This window comes from Aedes aegypti, chromosome 2, assembly GCF_002204515.2.
Source record: "Aedes aegypti strain LVP_AGWG chromosome 2, AaegL5.0 Primary Assembly, whole genome shotgun sequence".
Lineage (NCBI taxonomy): Eukaryota > Metazoa > Arthropoda > Insecta > Diptera > Culicidae > Aedes > Aedes aegypti.
Genome location: NC_035108.1, coordinates 62475988 through 62497737, shown reverse-complemented (window position 1 = coordinate 62497737; position 21750 = coordinate 62475988). Strand labels below are relative to the sequence as shown.

The following is a 21750-nucleotide window of genomic DNA, read 5'->3' as shown; positions in this document are numbered from 1 at the left end:
TTTAGCATGATCTGCTATAATACCTTCAATGATCTTATTTCATTTTGTTTGTTCTCCAAAGTTTTGAAGTAAATTGTATGAAGTTAATTGTTTCAACATAATGACTTGTTATAATTAACATTTTGTCCTGGAACGTTAAATTCTCTTTATATTTCATTGTTAAATCATTGTATTCAAGAATTTTTACTTGCATTTCAACAAAATATACTGGTTTTTTTGGGAATCTAAGAAATCCCGGGAATAGCTTTGAATTTTGTCCCGAAACCCGGGACGAGCAAAATGGCCGGGAAGTTGACACTCGAATTCGAATCAACTGTGGGGAAAAAGTTCGCTGACGGAAATACAAACCCACGCCAATCGAATCCCAGCCCCAGATAGTCACTTCAATAAATATAGAAAAAAAACCTGTCAACTTGATGGTTGCATAAAACACACAAGACTTTTGGATCAGAAATTTAAACAAATTGTTATGGTTTTTTTTTCACACGATCAGGTATATTTCGCTAAATGTAAAGGTACTAGGTTTTAAAAATGTTGCAAGTTTTTTGTGCGACAGTATAGGCCTCGAACCTTTACTCCGCTGATTCGAACTTTTGCCCCATTATGAGCCAAAATTGGTTTCCAAACATGTTGAAAAAAAAAAAAACTCAAACATCGTAAAGCTTTTTTACGATAGGCCCAGCTCAAATCTAACATGAAAAATCTAAAAATATTTGTTTTTTTTTATGCAATGAAAGTTTGTTAAAAAAATACAATTTTCACGTCACCACTATAATTTTCCTGAATCCTGATCGATTTATATGATGTTTGGAGTCAAAGTCCCTTGCTTTGATTATAATTGAGCTAGAAATCTTAAAAATAAACTTTTGTTCCACTTTGCTTCATAGATAAAAAAACGTCAATCTGAAAATGCCATTTTATTTACGATTTGTGTTGGAACTGACTTATGATGTCGTATATCATTGAACCATGCAGGGGGACCGATAGTAGGAGAACGGCCCCAGAGATGATAGTGTGAACCAAACGATAATCGTCATCATTTGCAAATGAAGATGATAGAGAAAAAACAAAATGAAAAAAATATGAGAATTGCTTGCCTTGATCAAGGCCCCAGCCAAACTGGCAGAAAGGCCACGACAGAGACTTGATGGTGCTGACCGGTTGCATTTAATTTGTCATAAATTTGAATTTAAAAAATTAGCATCGTTATCGGACGATGCCGGGTCCCCAGACTGGCCATACGATGAGACGATGTGGCCTTTTTTGTAGGTAAATTGCACATGAGCTAGGGTGCCAGGGCTGTTTCTCGGCAGAAAGCTAAGAAGGCAAAAAACTTGTTTTGCTAATTCAACATGAACAATAACAGCTGTTCTTTCTTTCTTTTTCTTGGCATTAACGTCCTCACTGGGACAAAGCCTGTTTCTCAGCTTGGTGTTTTTATGAGCACTTCCACAGTTATTAACTGAGAGCTTTCTTTGTCAATGTTGCCATTTTTGCATTTCATATCGTGTGGCAGGTACGATTATACTCTATGCCCAGGGAAGTCTGGGACATTGTGGGCTTCGTAGCCGTGCGGTTAATGTCACAAAGGCATTTAGCCGCATCGTGCTAAGAAGTGTGGGTTCGATTCCCGCCTCAGACCGACAAACTTTTCATGAGGAACGTTTTTCGACTGTGCCACTGGGCGTTGCATGCTAGTCCGTTGGCTAGTGTGGTGCTTCCTTCAAAGGGCTAATAGCCCACTGGAAACATTAACGTGTAGTGTCTTTTAAGTCAGGGACATTCCCATTACGGAAAAATCCTGGACTGACCGGGAATCGAAGCCAGACACCTTCAGCATAGCTTTGCTTTGTAGCCGCGGACTCTTACCACTCGGCTAGGGAAGGCCCCTAACAGCGAAAACTACCGAACAGAATAGTTGAAAATTTGAACTGCTACCCTTTGCTCAGTAAGCAAAAATATGCGAGCATTGAATTATAGGATGGTACATACTTGCGTTAATTGGAAGAACTGATCGTCATACTAATGTAAATCAAAATTAAATTGTTCAGCATGACTTCGCTGGAAGCTAAAGCTAGAAGCAGCAATTATCTTCTTACCACCTGTTTCGTGGATACACGTTGTTAATGGCACGCGTCACCAATTTAAATGTGGCTTAGGTCAACATTCAAGCATGGGACTAATGCAGTTTGAAGATCATTAGCGATACCAAAACATATGGCGCCCTCTAATGATGGTCTCAATTTTGTTTTTTACTTCTTTATTTGTATTATTTCAAACATTTCATGATTTTCTCATATCTAGGTGTTCTGTGTTACGCAACACTATCATTCTAATTTGGTAAACCTAAATTAGGGCTTCATTAATATTTTGTTAACAAAATATTACGTTTCATTTGCCGTAGCAGTTCAGAATTTGTAGAGGTGAGTTGATTTTCCCTGTTTATAACTGAAACAAAAAAGATTTATGGTTGCTCCTGCAATTTGCGCATCTCCTTAGCGTGAGAAGAACATCCGCAAATCATGCATTTAGCATCTATGTAGCAATGTTTAGTATAATGACCCCACTTTTGGCATCGACGGCACTGAGTGGGGTTCTGAAAATTTTCACCAGATTTCTGGAATTGTTCCCATGACACACGGATATCGAACAAGAGTTTTGCTTTTTCGGAAGCTTTATTTTTATTTAGATGACCTTGAACAAATGTGCAGTTTTGTCGTTATAAGTAAAAAAATGTGCTTCTTCTCATCCAGATGTTTAGGAAGTTCGCGATCTTTAAGAGTTTCCGGAAAAATACGACAGTCTCCTTTATTTGTTATTTGGAAGAGATTCTTGATCCCCTAATTGAATTCAAGATCTCCTGCCTAAATCCTCCAAATTCAGAACAACTGATAACGATAGGCGGCACTCTTTGCTTCCTCACTTTAATCAGAGAGCATGAACAAGAGACTGCTTCGATTTGATGTTCGGAAAATTTGTCTAGAGCATCGAACTGATTGCTCATTTCGATGCAATTATCAACATTAATCATTTCATCCCTTTGCTTCTAACTCTCTCAATTCTTAGGTATGATCACCCAGCTGTTTTACCCAAACAACATCCAGAGAAGAAACGAATCAATATACCACCGCGATCGCCGATAATTTATTCCTAACTTTCCGACCCTTTCCCTCTCCTCTCCCCACTCATTAGAATCAATTTACTCACTTCGGGTTGACTTGAGGCGGCTTCGCTTCTGCACGACTCTCCTTCGTGGATTATTATCACGTCTTCGGTCGACGAAATCCACACCGTATTATCACTCACCGTCACTCTCACTCACACAAATCTCTCTTCCGATGATTTTGCTGCTTATAGGATGCCACTTTGGGGATGCTGCTGAAGCTTAGCTTTGCAACTTTCAACCTTTTTCTGCGGTCACCACTAAATTATTATTACCGATCCGGTTTCTCACCGACCACAACTACTGTTATCGATCGATTGCGGTTTCCGCGACAATTTTCGCCGGCAGCTACAAACTTGCTAATTATTCACGACGTGTTGTCACAATTTGCATAAAACAGCATCACAGAGACGAGCTCACACACAACGATCGTTTGGTGACATCATCCCACGTGCACACGCTGAACTCACTTTCTCACTCACTGTACACTAGCGATTCGATTCGTCTAATCAGCTGCTCGGCTTCGAGTTTTGCACACACAGGTCGTCGTACTTGACGCTAGTCGCAATTCGCATCAGTTATGAATCGTTATGATATTGCACACGTTGCTGTCAGCTAGCTATGGGATGACCTCTACGGCAAGATCACCGGGCGCGCGTTGCATTCTGCGATTGATCAAGAGCAAGATCTGTCATAAAAGGGCACGACACATGGCGAAGCGCACCGTCACCAACCGCCGCCACATGCAATCAATTAGGGGGAAGGCTGTTCTCGCGGCGCGATTGCGGCTTGTGAAAAGGCGAAAGCTGCACGCACGGTGCTTTATTTACCGTTGATATCGCAAAAAAATCCGTCCTAACTTTGAACGCCAGTAGGCGACTCTCCACATCGCGATGTTCTACATCTCGATATCTCTAAATATGTCGATTATTTTTTCGGTCCCTTATCGTCGGTCTATCTGTATTGTTTCAAGTCTCGCGAAACATTACTAAAGGACCTATGTACAAATGAGAGATTCTCTCCTCTCTCGTTCTCTTTCGATTATAACAGTGGAATACTAAAGATTTTGGGAAATTTTTATAGATCAAAAGTCAATTTCCTTGACTAGCGTTTTATACAAAAAACGCAACAGAAGAGATTAATGTGACTCAGTTATTAATGAAAGAGAAAGTAAACAAAGAGAGCCTCTCAATGTTAGATAGGTCCTTTAGTAATGTTCCGCGAGAAGTGTTAACATAGGAGAAAAAATCAAAAAATTGATTATTTTTATTTAATTGCCACGAAAATCAAGAATGTTTATCAAATGATCTGAGTGTGCCTTAAATCATCATAGTCAGATTTGGATCTAAACCCAAAAGAGATCCTAACTTTTTTGTTTATCGTAATGATAGACTTGATGGGGCATGTGGGGGAGTTGCAATCATCATTCATAGGCGTATAAAACCGCAATTGAAACTAAAGTTTTTGAAACTTTAGGTGTTTCAGTTGAAACACAGCTGAAGCTACATACAGTTTAAGTAACAATATACAGCTTAAGTAAATTCAAAGCGTGTTTTTTTTCTCTTATGTACAGGTGAAATCAACTCACCTGTAAAAAATCTGAAGTTACGGCAAATCAAATGTAATAAGTTGTTAACAAAATGTTAATAAAATCTTAAATTTGTTTTACTAAATTAGGATGATAGTGTTGTTTGGAATTACACTAATAAAGAAATTTAAAGCAAAAAAAGTCTATTAGATCTTAAATGAGGAAGACACCGACACGTTAATGCTTCCAGTGGGCATTTTGCCCTTTGAAGGAAGCACCACACTAGACAACGGACTAGCATGCAACGCCCAGTGGAACAGTCGGAGAATATTCCTCACGTAAAGTTTTCCGGTCTGCAGCGGGAATCGAACCCACACTCCTTAGCACGATACGGCTAAATGCCTGGTGACACTAACCGCACAGCCACGAAGCCCACAAGAAAGATTATATTTTCCCTTTTTTTTTGTTTTTTTTTTTCTATGGGAAAATCAGGACTGGTGGTATGACCGTAAAATAAATAAGAAATTTATAGACCTTTTCCTTGAAAAAAAAAAACGAGGAGGAAGCTCGAGATGAGTGCTTGGTTCCTAAGTTGAACAGATATTTTTCTAAGGCCGCTCATGACATTACGACAAGTTTTTTTTTTTCAAGTAGCTGTAAGTTTTCGAAATATTTCACCTTATCAATATAGTACACCATGCGTATGTCGAAATGCCCATTATCAAAGGTTACTAGTCTAGATTTTAGGGATTCGAAACAATTCGCATAGACGAAATGACGTCTGTTTGTTTGTAATTTTCCTGATAACGGAGAGATCTTTTTTAATCTAGTATTCTTCGATATCGAGATGTGGAGAGTCGACTGTATAATTATTTTGAACGTCTAGACAATAGAGAAATTCGTTAAACCACATTATTTCTGCAATTGAAAAAAAAAAAAAAATAACGAAGTATGCTGAAAACATCTTTGAATATTCTCTAATCTGATTTCTCTGTGTGCGATCAGCTGGTTTTTTGTTTACCATGAGCTTTTGACGTTTCGCGATCGGAGTGACCGTTCGAATACAAAGGAAAATGTAAGCTCTGGTAAAACTCGCATGTTTTGTTTACCCTTTTGTTTCACACTTTTAGCTGTCAGTCCTATCGCGGAAAGACCTTATTCGCTCTAACGAAGATACGGTGCTGCCATCTGGAAAAAGTTACCTCTATGCGTGAAGCGTTGAAAATTTTACCCGGCAAGGTATAGGAAGTGCAATTTCAAATGCTTATATAAAATTAACTACAATAGCTATTTAAAATCTTTTCAGTACACGTTGATAGACTTTTGATGGGCTACATTATAGACACATTATTTTGATTTTATGTATTTTCCTCAATATTCTGCGGATTCAATAGCTTATCAAAGATCTAACCCCGTACACTTAACAGAATTTAATTAAATTATGTATTGAATTTTTCAGAAGCATTTGAAAATTGACTTCCTATGCTTTGCCATGCAAAAAAATCGGACCTTCATGCATAGGGTCAACTGTGGTAATTGCTTTCGTCATCGCAAATTCGCTCTAACGAAGATACGGTGCTGCCATCTGGAAAAAGTTTACTCTGTGCGTTAAGCGTCAAACATTTTACACGGCTAGGTATAGGAAGTGCAATTTCAAATGCTTATATAAATTTAACTACTATAGCTATTTAAATTCTTTTCAGTACATGTTGATAAACTTTTGATGGGCTACATTGAAGGCACATTATTTTGATTTTTATATTCTTTCCTCAATATTCTGCGGATTCTATAGCTTATTATAGATCTAACCCCGTACACTTAACAGAATTTAATTAAATTATGTTTGGAATTTTTTGGAAGCATTTGAAAATTGACTTCCTATGCTTTGCCATGCAAAGAAAACGGAGCTTCACGCATAGGGTCAACTGTGGTAATTGCTTCCGTCATCGCGAATACACGGAGGTATTGACCAAATACAGGTGCTGTGTGAGGGATGATGAAACAAACGTCAAAGCTGACTACCAACGAAAGCCAGAATGGGAGTTCTAAACCGGAAAAAGAAATTTGTTTCGAAATACAACATTTGACAGGCCATCAGCACTTGTGGAAGGCGAAGTGAAATTTTCGTCACAACAGGCACTATCAATGATTGAAATTTACAACATTGAATGCCTTCAAAAACGTCTCTTGCCATTTTTGGTGTAGCAAAATGAAAAGTCACTATTTTGGCCGGAATTAGCTTCAAGCCATTATTCTAAAAGTGTTCTAGGTTTGAGACTGATTCAGTGCATTTTTTACCCAAGGACTGAACTGAAAACCAAGTTGGCGTCAAAATCCAAGATGGCCGCCAGTTTTTTACACTTTCAAGGCTGGTTCGCTGCTGACAAGAAAAGTAATCGCCTATCTAGTTTCGTGGAAAATTTCTACCCAGAAATCGCTAAGAAAACCACATTTCTTTGATCGTAGTATGCAGTTGAGAAGAAATATCATTTCAAATGGGGCTCTCTGTTGGAAATGTCTTGACCCATTACGGAATTTCCTTACTTTTCTTGGTCGAAACAGCATACTTAGCTTAAATGAGAGGTCGATTCATCATTTGACTTAGGAAAAGAATCGAAAATTTGTTACTTTGTTGTACATAGAACATCAATTTGCATTGATTGCACTCGTCATATATGTCAAATTCGCCAGGTATTTTTGTTGTTGCTCTTACTCACAATCACTTTTTATTTATCGTTCCGATGGCTGTAGATTTCAAAACGAGCGATGCGCTAATAGTTAAAAAAATGGGTTTTCTGATAAAATTAAAAAAAAAGACCAAATTCAAAATGGCTGCCAAAAAAGTTTAAACTTCAAATGAAAGCTAGCGCTTTCACAATGTGATGTTATTGGATTTCGGCTTCTTTATAAATCATAAACGTGGATTAAACGGCCCATACGCACTATGGGCGATCAGGTGGCCAACAATCGAAAAAACGACTTGTTCTGATAGTTTTTTCTTGTACATCATTCCATAGTAATCACTTCTATTAAGATATTCCTGGAATATAAGGGCAAGATCTTTTATAGTTTAATTGATACAGTATGTCAAAGTTAGAGCTTTCAAGAAGTATCAAATATTAAGTGTAAACACAAGGTACACATGGAATACGATATACTGCATAATTGTAATATTTTATACAGATTTTTATACACTGTCCGAATGTTTATTCAAAAAGTTATCTTAGAAAAATAATATGAAATAAAAATTCGTACTTTAGATCGAAAAATGCGGGGAGTGCACTGAAAAAAAATATATTTGTTTTTCTAAGGACACTTTACACATCCCATACTTGTTTGTCCCAAGTTGTCTCAGGCTAAAATTTACTTCTAAGGGTACTTTGAGATGTAAACTAAAGGATCGTAAAGAATTTGGCTGCATAAATTTGCACCTTTTTTGATTTGGGGCTTTTTGAATTTTTCCAATATTTTAAACCATTTTCTATTAAAAACAGCTAAAAAATAATTTAGAGGATTACTGAATATCGCTTAATTATTCATATCATCATTTCTAGATAAGATCTAATATTTATGATGATTTGCACAGCGTTAACCAAATAAATGGCTTATATTAATGATGCATAACAAAACTTATTATTTTGTTATAGGCCCTATTCAAAAGTTAGTCTCGAAACCTTATTTTTGAAAATAAAACATCAAATTTGTATCATAAAACTCATAAATACGACATAAGATGGAAAAAATATTTTTGGCCGCCAGTCTATATGGAAACCGCCCACAGTGATACGAAGCCACTAAGTTCTATATGTGTTTCAGGAGGAATATAAAATATATGACGAGCAGAAATACTAAAGTTTTTATAAATTGCCTTATTGCGAACTGTTTAGCTTGCTTGCGCACGCTTGGTTTACCAATTTGAGTTGATCAATACGCTTTTCTTCTGGTTTCATTCATATCCCAGCGAAAAGCTACAAGAAAATTGAATTCAAACGATATGTGCCGATAACGGCCTGGTAAAGTTATTTGTAGACTTTCTTTAGTATGCTCTGGAAGAATATTTACAAAATACATATATTTAATTCTCGAATACTTGGAAAAACACTTCAAAAAAATTTGAATGATGTTTTGTAATAGATCCTTGATTGGTGTATAAAACAATAATTTAAGAACCTGGAGAAATTCTCGCAGGAATATTTGAAGGAGATCTTCCAAAAATCTTTGAAGGATTCACTGGCGACATTATTCAATGAATGGCTATAAGAATTACTTCAATTGATAAAAAGATGCTCTGTGAAAGTAATAGCCGTCGAATGTAAGCAAACGGCTGGAAGATTAGTCCACAGAAGATGGTCGAAAGCCAGCAAATCGACCGAAACGCCCGGAAAGTCTGGCAAATAAAATTTGCGTTTATTTATCGCCGGAAACCAATCGGTTCCCCAGGTTGCCCTAAATTCATTTCGTGGGGTAGCTCTTGAATAATACTTGGAAGAACACCCCAAAAATATCTAGATCATGTTTGGAAATAGATTCTTCATGGATCCGAAGCACAATCATTGCAGAACCTGGAAAAATCCTCGCAGGCATAATTGAAGGAGATCTTCCAAAAATCTTTGAAGGGTTCACTGGCGAAATTATTTAATACATTGAAATAAGAATCTGCAAAAATATTTTCGCAAGACTTGTTGCAAGAATTCCTGGAAAAAAAAAACTAAAAAAAATGTTCTTTGCAATTCCCGATTAATTCCTGAAGAATTCAAGAAAAAACAGAAAAAAAAACAATAAAGAAAATATGAAGAAATTCATTGGAGGGCTCTTTGAATGATCTTCTGGAAAAATTATCATTTATTCGATGATAACAAGAATATTTTCTCCTGATATTTCTGAAGAATAATAGAATTCTTATGAGCATGACTTGCAATATTATTGAGGAAGTGCGGGGATAAATTTTGAGGGGTATGCAGAGGAATTCGTAGCAAAACTTCCTCCAAGGAATGCATAGAAAGATCAGAACTCCTTGCAGAACTTTCCAAAGAAACGTATTGAAGTTTTCATGAAAAATCCCTTGAATAACTAGCTAAAAAAATTCTGGAGTGATTGAAGAACAAATCTCTGGGAATATTTCTAGAAGGAGACAATTGAAAGATTTCTTAAAACATCTCTTGAAGAATTTTTGAAAAAAAAAAAATACTTGAAAAAGTTTTAGAGAATTTTGGATAAGATTTTTCAGCCACATTTGGAAGAATCAATCATATGCAAATAAAGAACCGTCTTTATACATTGTGTTTGTTTATTTTTGACCAATTCCACATTCAATAGCGAAGCGGATATTTTCCTGAAGCATATGTTTAATAAATCTCAGGACTAATCCCTGAACAACTTGTTGGGCCCGTGTATTTGCATGCGCATAATATTTGTAGAGATTTTTGGGAAAACTACTTAAAGCATCCATCCGGATAGTTTTCAATTAATCTCTATAGGAAGGAGGATTTCCTTCAACCTAAATTCCATAAAGACATTTAAGTCTCCCATATTCGAGTGATAATTAGAGGAATCTCTTGGGAAATTTCAAAAGATTCCTTCGAAAAACGCTAGGTAGAACCATTGTAGAAATTCTTAAAAGGTTCCCAGGGTAAATCCTTCAAGGAATCTTAAGCGTAATTCCAGGCAGAATCCTTAAAGAAACATATTGAGTTATCTCTGAAGATGTTCTTGGAGTGATTCTTGGATAAATTCTTGCAGAGGTTTATAAAGAAAGTTCTGAAATTTTTTTCCCGGTTTTTAGAAAATTAAAGAAATTTTATAATAAACAGCCGGTTGCAGGAAGTATTCATTTAAGAATTTCTGGTGAATCCATTCTGAACATTCGGAAAGAATCGTAGGAAGAATTGCATAAAGAATTAAAAGTACAATCCTTTGAAAATTCTGTAGAAAATGCTCGAAGGAAATCCTGAAGAATCCGCCAGAGAAAGTGAATAAAACTGAGAAGCAGTTCTTGCAGAAATCACTGGAGGAATTCTCGCGTAACTTTAAAAAAAGACCTATCTAACATTTAGAGGCTCTCTCCTTTTCTTTAATCAATAACTGAGCCTATTCTGTTGCGATTTTTTTTTGTATGAATCACTTGCCAAAGACATTGTCTTTCGATCTTAAGTGGAAAACTTATCAAAATTTCTTGTATTGCACTGCTTTAATCGAATGAGAGCGATTTACACGATGAATCCATCAAGGATTCCTAGGAGTAATTTCTGGATGATCAATTGAGTTGTCTAGTCTAAATCAAAGATTGTCACGAATACGCCTTCAAAAGGGCGTAACTCAAAATCACGTCCTACGATGGGTTTCTGATTGGTATGAAATGTGTAAATAACTTCATAATCAAATTGGCGTTAAAAGCCTTGACGGATATTTTTTTTTTATAAGAACGATAAATGAAGCACCGTGTCGCGGAGAATTATGGTTATGCCGATAATGATCTTCTAATTGGCGATGATGGATGGGAAGCTGCGCTGTCGTTCGCTTGGAGGGCCTTTTCGGGAGATGTTAAACGCATTGCGCGCCTAAACTTCCAATTCTCATCTGTCAAAACGCACTCACTCAGTAGGCTTTGGTTTCAACTCTTTTTTCGGGGTTAGATCAACAAGCGATGTGTACTAATGATATTTAAATTTATTCATTCACTCTTTTCTTCGCCTTTCCGAGTTTTGGAGGGAAGTGTTGTGAACACACATTTGGAAAATATTTGTATTGATATTTGTTTTCACTGCGAGAACAAAAGCAACAACCGAAATGTTACGGCTAGCTGCGATGGAAAGTCCGATTCTGAACTGACAACGTGTTGTCTACTGATAAGAAATCACGACAATGATATACACACAGGAGAGAGTACTCTCGGCAGCTTATAGTTTAAAGCCGCGATAAGATTCGACACTCCACAGGTTGTCGAATATTCCATCCGATGCACGCCGAGGAAGATAAACGCCAATGTAAACAAATCTATCCGAACGGAAATGTCCTAATCGAAAACACGAAACGCGACTTTCTCGATTACGACGACGACGACGACGAAGTTAGGCTTAGGATAGATCACTACCTAGAAAGAGAGTTCGGATCCAAGCAGCACGCGACTTCGGCAAAGCGCGATCATCCAGGCAGAGGAGCCAGCAGAACACGGAACAAAGCAACCGAAGAGTGTGATTATAATAGCGCGGGATCCGCGGGAGATTGATGCTTGTGTTTATCGTTCGAGCGGTAACGCGGTACTAGCTCGCTGTTGGTGCGCGACTGGTTTTGGGTCCGGTCGCAGCAGTAGGCTCGCGTCTCTGTTGATCGCTAGCTCTAGCGCAACGACAAAAGCACTGGAAGCATGCGGCGCGGCGATAGCAGCGGGCAGCGTGGTGGTGCGCACAGTGGTTTGAAATGGGATTTTCACGCTGTTAATTAATGGCACCCTGGATGAGCACCTCGCTCTACTAAGGTACGACACTTAAGATTTTTTTCAGAATTGTTCTCAGTAACGTAGCTGAGGAGGTGCAGTCCGCACCGGGCCCCGGATTCATGGCATTAGAAATTGAGTTTTCAACAAATTAAAATGCAAAGAGGCAAGAAAAATCAGTTTTGGAGAGGACCTGAATTGATTATAAGAGCCCCTATATAATCTAGTATATTGATAGTGTTTACGTTTATTTTAACGCTATAAAACAGTACTTTTTAACAGGACATTGTGTTTTGGATTCAAAAATACATTGTACTGTTAATCATCGAATATCATGAAGCCCTCTTAGGAAGCTAGGAACTGGTTTAGAAACATTTTATTATGAGTTATGTGTGTGTGTGTGTGTGTGTATATACAATCCACCTCCCACTGACCGGCAGTGCTTTTATGGAAGAAAATTGTATGCATGTATTTATTGATACCCTTCGATATCTTCATATCTGCAGACAATTTTAGCCCAGGAGATGAAAGGTGATAGCTCTACTGAAATTCCAACGACCCATTTCAAGAATGGCAGTAAATACACACACATTCTGAGGTCATTTTCATATACAGTAAGCCCGGCATAAAAACACCCAGATATCAAATGGATATCTGAAATATTTTTACACTTCCCGAATCGAAAATTAAATTTTCGACCCTGGCACGTATTTAGTTTCATATGGAAATAGGTAGGTAAATAATGATTTTACCAGGATGTAATGTTGTTTCTTTCGTCGCAACACTGTGCTTACCGCAAAATACAACACACTTTTTCACTGCACTGCGCGCGAAACACCATTAATCCTGCTTGACCGCTTCACCCGCCCCCGCAGGAGCAAGCGTCACGGTCAAAGGATCACACACTACTAAATAAGTCCGCGAATCACACCACTCTTCTCCCCCCCCACTGCACTGCGCGCGAAACACGATTAATCCTGCTTGACCGCTTCACCCGCCCCCGCAGGAGCAAGCGTCACGGTCAAAGGATCACACACTACTCTGCATTGATTGCACTCGACATATATGTCAAAATCGTAGAACATGAGTTAGAAAATCGTTCATTTCGTAGGGTAAATACCATAGCTCACCTAGTTTCTGTAGCCTATCTTACGCAATTTTTTCTCAGCTTTCTGATGGTGATCTCAGAATTCAAAACGAGCGGTGCGCTAATGGTGAAAAGTCGATTTTTCTAAAAATAATCAAGATGGTGGCCAAATTCAAAATGGCCGCCAAATGTTGTTGGTAGCATTTTCTGGCCGTCTCAAGGTCGCGGTGTTCGGCGGGCAGATTCTTTTTAGACCTTTTGAAGGCACGTAGGGCCTTTCTGTGAGTATTCGTAGCCGTCTTCGTTTCGGGAGACCACCAGTGGAGGATTCGAGTTGTGGGTAGTCTTCGGGATGGACTTTTGTGTCGATCCGGTAACTTCATTATTTTAGCATACGCTTTACATTAGACAAGACATGCAGCCTATACCCTCTCGTCTTTACCGTAAACACCAGCCTTCTTTCTGACATGTATGAGTTCAAAATATCCAATGCTCACTAGCGCCTCATGGCGGTAGAATATCGAACAATCAAAGCATGCAGCGCGTGGTCTCAAGCCTAATGAATATTAACGTTTATTGTGGAAAACAACATCGACCAAATCAAGCTGTGGATATTATGCGATCCACTGTATCAACTGCTTGTAGTAGTCTTCTTGATGTGTTCTGTTTGAATGGGCTTACTCAAATCAACCACGTTTTCAATCGGAATGGTCGTCTCCTTGATTTAGTTCTGGTCTGGAAATTGCACTCTTTCAGAAGCCATTGAGCCTCTTACAGCTTTCGACAATGATCATCCTGCCTTGGAAGTTGAAGCATACTTGCCTGACCCCATGAAATATAACGAAGCCACACCTGTTCCTGGTATTGACTGCCGTAAAGCAGATTTCGATGGTTTAAATGAAGCTATGCTTCGATATGATTGGAGTTTCCTGGAGACAGTTAATAGTATTGGCGATGCTATTGAAAACTTTACACGTATTTGTAATACTACCATGTCCAACTATGTTCCTTTACGTAGACCTCCCGCTAAGCCTTTATGGGGTAATTTTCGTCTGGAACACCTCAAGTGAAAAAGATCAAAAGCACTTCCGAAATACTGCAGAGCCCATTGCATGCTTGCCAAACAGGCATTAATCGGTTATACAATCGGCTTCTATACAAACGTTACACTTCACGAATGCAAGAAAATTTACGGAAAAACCCAAAGCAGTTCTGGAATTTTGTGAAATCTAAGCGCAACGAAACAGGCCTACCCACGGAATTGTTTTTGGGAGATGCTTTCGCTTCTTCAGACCTAAGTAAGTGCAATCTATTTGCTAGACATTTTCAGAATGCATTCAACGACACTGCATCTGCTGATGCAGGGCTCGTCTCATCCTGGACGAAACACTGCTATTCTCGTTTTTTGTTACGGACTTTTCCCGCCTATTACCATCTGGATGCAAGTTGTTCTTTGCCGACGACGTGAAAATCTTCATGACCATTTAAAGTTTCAACGACTGTGAAAAACTCTAGCAAATGGTTGACAAATTTTCGCATTAGAGTTCGAGAAACATGCTTACTTTAAGTATCAACAAATGCAGCGTCATATCGTTTCATCACAAGCAAAGACCTATTGTCTATGATTATGCAATCAACAGCATTCAGCTACAGCGAGTCTATCAAGTACGAGACTTAGGCGTTACGCTGGATTCAGCACTCAGCTTCCGGGTTCACTTCGAGGAATCATCTCAAGAGCAAACAGACAGTTGGGCTTCATCTTCAAAAAAATTTTTTTTTTGTACTGTATTCAGTTGGAGCTGCCTGACAGCTTAACTTGTCAAGGCTGAACCCTCGGTCTGGCTTTTGCCAAGTTTCCCCTCTACCAGGACCAATACTCAGACGGACTAGGCAATGGCGCCCACATGAACACTGTTTTTTATTAGTATTGTGACGTGGTAGTTTTTGAAAAGTACCCATATTCCCTTGCTTCTGAGAAAAGGAAGCATTATGAAAATCAGCAGCTCCATTAGAATTTGTTTGAAATAGTAGTGCATTACTAATAGTCTAGTCGAAATGGTTTTGAATAATTTGTCATACAAGTGCTATTCTGATTACTATTGTCTTTTACGTAAGATTAGAGTCTTAAATGTCAAGTGTCGTCAAATCTTAACAAAATTAGGCTGTTTAGTAGTAGTTCTAGTTAATTTCATTTTTTGTTGTTAAAAGTATTTATTGGTCATTACGTTCATATATCCTTAAAGAAAAAAGTCGCTTTCCTTGTCTGTTCAACAATTTTTCGAAACTAGCAAGTGTACCCTAATGATCGATCTCAGCGTCTTACTTTCCATAGTCATTTTTATAGTGAATATTGAAGAGTAAAGTTACCTTAGGCTTCTATTACAGTCTCCTACAAGATTCACTTTTCGGTGGCAAATGCAATGCTTCACAACGCCTACTTTCTACTTGTAAATTTTGCGAAAATGAAGCTGAAATTAGATTATTTATACCGCTGTTACAAAAGAGGTATTTCTTATTATGGCAATGTAAAAACCATATTAAAATAAGATTGTCGCCACTTATTTCTACTCAGTGAATCTAATAGTCATTTTCCTAAGTATTCCCTACGTCGTATATGATAACGATGTATCTAGCTAGCTAATAGTAAGAGTGGCTACGGGTCATTCTGGTTAGCAAAAGGCAAACTGAACGTCACCAATAGTATTAATGTCCACTTCGAATAGATTAATTATTTGAAATGGGCATCAATTCTATCAATGACGCAGAATGTCCGTTGGATCACATCCGAGATATTATTGCGTCTATGCCATATGAATTATGACGCGGCTTTAAGCAAAAAATGCCAAAATGTGATACCACCACTACAGGTTACGCCTTTGGTTTCCATCATATGGGCTAATGGATTATGCCCTCCCATCGCGGCAAGGTCGCATAACCAAGGGGAGGGCAGTTGGGCTTCATCTTCAAAAATTGTGGCGAATTCACGGACCCACTTTACCTCCGGTCATTATATTGTGCACTCGTGAGATCTTTATTAGAATCCAATGTTGTTGTATGGCACCCATATCAACTGACGTGGATAAATAGGATGAAGACAATTCAAAGACGATTTGTAAGACGTGCTCTACGTAATCTACCGTGGCGTGATTCGATGAACTTGCCACCATACGAGGACCGATGTCGTCTTCTTGGTAATTGATACCCTTGTCAACAGAAGATTTATCCAACAAGCGGCTTTTGTGACAAAAGTACTCACCGGAGAGTTGGATTGGCCTGAAATTCTGTCCCGTTTGAATATCTACGTACCTCAACGAATTTTGCGGCAACGTGATTTTTTAACAATTACACCCAGTAATACGGTTTATGGCCAGCCAAAATGATCCAATAAGTGCCATGTTCACTGTTTTCAACGAAGTTTACGTATATTTTGACTTCAACGTGCCTGCTGCAGCATTTTCACGAAGGCTTCAACAACTCAACCGATCATGATGTCAGGACGAAAAATCAGGCGAGTTCCGTTCCCAAAGTTTATTTTGGAAAGAATCAAGCTACCCATTTTTCATTTTCAGCAGTGTTTCCAACTTGGACAGCTAGAGAGAGTAACGTCGTTGTTATCGTCCATTTGTTGAAAAACTAACTATTTTCAAGTAATGTGCTTTGTTTTAATGTTGACTTTTAGCTTGTAATTGGTGCAAAATGGTAAAGCATTGAATTATAAATGTTATTTTGAAAAGATGCGGGGTTTTTTCGCCCTTTGGAGAATGGCAGTTACAGTGCTTGTCAACTCCAACGGGCTTTTCCTCACCACCTTCATTTTTTTTTTTTTTTTTTTTTTTTTTTTTTTTTTTTTTTTTTTTTTTTTTTTTTTTTTTTTTTTTTTTTTGTCGGTAGCGATAGTGGTGGTACTGGCACTCTTAATCTGCCCTAAGCTCCTTCCCAGCATTTGCTTTTATAAGCCTCTATTGCGTTCATCACACAGACGTTCCAAAGCAATGTTGCTCAAATGGTCACTGTGTACCCTAGCAGCAATCAGCCCTTACCGTAGTTTTGCAGTCTAGTACTTTAGACTACTATCAAACTATGATAATGCCTGAAATGCTACTAGAGTGGTTAAAGTGAAGAACGAAATAGTTTTATTAAAAGGTCCTCATTTCCCATTTCATTTCATCACTCACTATCGTCACTTTTATTTTCGACACTATCACGTTTATCACCGATTATCACTCATCAACTTTTGTAATACACTTCAGATATGCATTCCATTGTATCACTTTTCACATCACACCATTTTCATATGAATTCATTGTTACTAGCATTTACCATCTGTTAGCATTACTAAGTAATCAAAAAATATTCAATTTAAATGTTTCATTATTTTTGTTGCTGTAGAGTCATTACTATTCAAACTACAATTTAGCACTATCAACAAAATTACAGTAAAACAAAATCACTTCGATCCATTTTTCTGCACTCGCTGTCATTGTCATTATTAACACTTTTATCATGCATGTTTGAAGAACTAGGCAATAAAGATTTTATATTTAGAGAAATGATTGCAAAATGTATTATGGCCTTTATTAAATAATAGAGTTCACATCATTATACATCATCATTTATATTATATTTCTAACAAAACTATCAGAATCACTTCCAATTTCATTTTCAAATTTTCATCACCAACATAATCACTAAATTTAATAACAACAAGTGTTACGCGCAGTTCCACCAAACACCCATTCTTATGTTGCATTATAAAACGATTGATCACACGTTAGCTTCGAAACTTAACAACCATTACTGATTAGTACAAAGGATGCTACAGCTCGTGGTAAACGAACTGAACCATCAACAACCAGCACTGGTTTATAAGTAACTAATGAGCCCTGGCGGTCCCTCCGTTCGAAGAGGACCTGATAATATGCCGAAACATATTAACAGATCCTCCGCCTGAATGCAGCCGTTTCATGATAAATCATGAACCGTTAGAGGTGTGCCAAAGTATTGGGAAGGTGATATGTTTCACAGACGGGTATTATTATGGTACACCTTCTACTTTGGCACCGTCAAACCCTGTGATCGTGGCCAGGGAAACATTTTATTATGAGTTATATCCTGAAATTAGTCGAAATGAATATATGTGCAAAATATTTTATACATTCTTGAAGAGTGCCAAAGCATATTACGATAACGCGAAAAAAGGTAATTTTACTCTACTCTACTCTACTTTGTATGGGAGACATTTCACATGAAATGTTTCAATGTTTGCTGGCCTACAGATCTCCATAGATATCTATGAAAATGTATGATGATCACCTACCTTAGATGTCTCTCTAATAGCTTGGTGAGTTAAGCTAATGATTTGATTCTTCAAATTATGATTTTCCTGTGCTGTTCAGTGTTCGAACCAAAGTGTCCGATATATGAGACAAAAGTGAGGCCTTGTTCGGAATAAGAATCATGAAATGTCACACTTTTTGATTTATTTAAATTTATTCAATTTGCGTAACCGAAATCTTTACTAATTGCTTAAGTGATTTCAAATATTGATAACACTGAGGAATTATACATAATGGTTTATTTTGCTTGTTCCTTGACGAGTTGTACTTCACTGAGGCCTTAAGTGTCCGTAATATGAATCAAAACGGCATTTCCAGTTGTTTTCATAACCAATTCTTCTAGAATAACCGTACAGATCACCCCAGGAATTGCTCCTTAGATGCTTCCAGTGATTATTCTACAAAATCTGTAAGGAATTCTTTCAGAATTTCACAATACATTCAACCAGGGGTTCCTCACAAACTTCTTCATAAATGAGGAGTTCTTGCGAATATATCATGTACCCTTATCCGGGGTATCATTGATCAGCGGGGTAAAATTGATCGGAATGATTCATCTCGTGAAAAGTTCATATTATCATTTATTGATGGAACATTTCCAACTCATGAATGGTGCTCCTCTTTTTTATATTCAAGAGCTATTGAGAGTAAAGATTTTTGCAAAAATTGCGTTTACCTTATGCGTAAATTTGGCAACTTTTCGAAACAATGATTCTAATGGTTAACCGAAGATTCATGTCTCACATAAGTTCTGCAAACGATATGAGCAAGGAAAATGCGATTCTTACTAACAATTGCATCGCCGAAAACGATTCCGTTGTCAAAACTTTCAAAAGTATGCTAAATTAGGCAACACTACCGAATTACTGTGAGAAAGGTAAAATTCCCTTATTCCGTAGTTAGAGATGTTTTTAATTTTAAAATAATTTAAAAAGTAAATGACTTGCAAGCATTTTGCCTTCATATTCGGCTTCAGGGGCCATGTTTTGAGTAAATAACGAAATTTTCAATATTTCCGAATATTGTTTACCATAGGTGATCAATGTTACCCCATATCAGCTTAATAAATAAATCGCTTAAAACATTTTTTGCTTGATTTTTTCTAAAATTAAAATACAGTAGAAAGCCACGAGCCATGGGTGGCAGTACTTGTTTTGAAAATATTAAATTTGCAACATTTGCGTTTTCCAACAAAATATTTAAGAAATATTTAAAAAAAAAATGATCAATGTTACCCCGGATTAAGGTACTACTTTTGAAGTAAATTTTACTTGAATTCTTCGAGTTAAAATGTATCCAGTCTTCAAAGCTACAAAATGCTACATCACTTATTCCTGTAGCTCCTCAAATAGTTCCACTCAAAACTTTCTCATTAGTCCAGAAGAAATTGGATTGGTAAATCTTTGAAAGTATTCTCTTCTATAAGAATTCATCATGTTTCAGTGCTATCTTTAGGATTTAGTTTAGAAATATCTCAGGATTTTATTCAGGAGTTCTCTCTATAGAGCAATTAAAAAAATCCATAGTGCCTTTTTTGACTAATTCCTATTGGAATCTTGTAACAATTCTTTGAGAACTCCTTTGGGAAATTTTCTGAGGATATCATTGGAAAAAAAATCTAAGGGTATCAAAGAACAATGTAAGAATTGGTAGAATTCTTCAAGATACTTCCAATGACAATCCTTTGGGAAGTCTATGGAAGAATCGTTCAATGTACTTCTGAAGTAATTGTTACGGTGGATAGCAACGTCCCTTTGGATACCCCTCGGTCTGACACGAACGTAGTGCGCTAGCTTTTGACATCTGTCATTACTCACGAATCTAGGTAGACGTATCAAAGAATGAAAATAGATATCAACACCTCTATGAATCAGTTGTAGCTAGCGAGAAGTTATTTCAACGTTTAATTTAGTTTAAAAGCAGTTTTTGGCAAATAATATTGAATTTCCTTTATTGTAAGTAGTAATATTAAAAATATGAATATTTTGAATTCAATTCCGAATCTTATGTAGATTTTTGAGCACCTATAAAGACAGCAAGTTAACGAGCCTGGTTGTAACCTAAAAGTATATATTGTACACCTATTAAATGACCAGCAATTAATAGATTGAATTGTAGGGCGACACTCAGCAGAATAACTAAAACTATATTTTTTGTTGGCCACAAGTGGGATAGCGGATCAAGTATGTAAGTTTACTGCGTAATTATCCTAAAAATGTAACCAAGAATTAATTAAATGAACTTAGCTTTTAGCGCTTATATCACCAACATCATCGGTGTTATTGATTAAAAGAAGGCTAGCTAAACCGCTGACTGTTCTTATAAAATACTTCAAATTAGAGCTCTTATGAATATCAAACTCTTTTACGTATTCGAACCCTCTGAGAAGAATATAAAAAAGAGACAATCAAAGAAGTATTTTTGAGTATTATACTTGTTGATTCCGCCCTAATTGATTATCTTTGACAGATACGCGTATTTAGGCACTTGTAGCCTTCTTCACTTCTCACTTGTAGCCTTTTTTAGTGTCAGTTACTCGTATCCACTGTAGATAATGGATATGCTACATATCTATCAAATACACTCAAATAGGGCGAAGTCAAAAGATACAATACTCAAATCTACTGTTTTGATTCTGTGTAATATCATACTTTTTATAATAAAGCTACACAAAATCGGGCTCTTCTGAAACAATCAACACACCATGTGTGTTATTTTTGCATGTTAATGGTTCGATTCCTGGTTGAGACTGTTGGTTCATTCGCGCAAAAAAAAATGCATAAGACATCTTATGAAGAGTATTTCATAATAATTTTCATACCGAGAAGGACGTTGAATTAAGGCGTCTGTGTCGGAGAATAAAGGTAGTAGTAACAGGTTGGAATGAACATTGTTAAAAATAACGAAAGGTCGTAATGTTCTAGTACTAGTGGTACTCGCTAACTCCTTTCCCTATAATAGTTGTTTTCATTCATTTCGCATAAAACTCATTGTCAAAGAAACGTAGTACTAGGGGATCTGGATCATATGGCATAAAGGCCAAATGGCTTAAGGTCATTTGGCATACCACTTTTTGATGAAGAACAGGCATCTTTTGAAAATAGGGTTAATAATTCTAGTTATGCTTAGTGACCATTATGCCTAATGGCCGTTATGCTGAATTACCATTACGCGAAATGACCTTATGCCAAATTTCCCGCTCCC

At 37.2% G+C, this 21750-nt stretch overlaps 1 protein-coding gene across 3 annotated transcripts in view; it reads right to left on the bottom strand.

The window, feature by feature from the left end:
• The window catches only part of LOC5576943 (sorbin and SH3 domain-containing protein 1), a 554761-nt gene that overhangs the window by 454103 nt on the left and 78908 nt on the right, over positions 1-21750 (bottom strand). For 2 of the 3 annotated variants that reach the window (XM_021841001.1, XM_021841008.1), the window contains exon 1: positions 3208-3291. The exons of the other annotated variant lie outside the window; for it this stretch is intronic. The gene's annotated coding sequence lies outside the window, so the exon portion shown is untranslated. Of the gene's footprint in view, positions 1-3207; positions 3292-21750 lie in introns of those variants that run through there. 3 annotated transcript variants of the gene reach the window in all.